The following is a 687-nucleotide window of genomic DNA, read 5'->3' on the forward strand; positions in this document are numbered from 1 at the left end:
TATATACATACATACATACATACATACATACATACATACATACATACATATGTGTTTGTGTGAAGATGCGTGGCTTAGTGGTTGAGATATTCGGCTCACGATTGTAAGGTCGTGAGTTCAATTCTCGGCGACGTGTTGTGCCCTTGAGCAAGACACTTTATTTTCACGTTGTTCCAGTCCACTCAGCTGGCAAAAATGAATTGTACCTGTATTTCAAAGGTCCAACTTTGTCACATTCTATGTCATGCTGAATCTCCTGAGAACTGTGTTAGGGGTACACGTGTGTGTGGAATGCTCAACCAATTTCACGTTGATTTCACGAGCAGGATGTTCCGTTGATCGTATCAGCTGGGACCCTCGTCGTCGTAACCGACCGAGTGCTCCTAGACATATATCCCTTCATCTGTACAGTTGCTTCAATAAATCTTTCTATTTCTTCAAAGGCCAGGCTCATTGATACAACTGTACACTTGCAAAGGCATTACACGGTTAGTAAAAGAAATATTTGTTTTGGATCGTATTCAATATATGCAGGTATACACACACACACGCACAAACACACGCGCACACATGCGCCTTTAGTCACTTTAGTAACGATTGTACTTGTGCCTTTTGATTTTAAATTGCTACTAGCCACTTTAATAATAATAATAATAATATATATATATATATATATATATATATATA

This window comes from Octopus bimaculoides, chromosome 2, assembly GCF_001194135.2.
Source record: "Octopus bimaculoides isolate UCB-OBI-ISO-001 chromosome 2, ASM119413v2, whole genome shotgun sequence".
In the NCBI taxonomy this organism is placed as follows: Eukaryota; Metazoa; Mollusca; class Cephalopoda; order Octopoda; family Octopodidae; genus Octopus; species Octopus bimaculoides.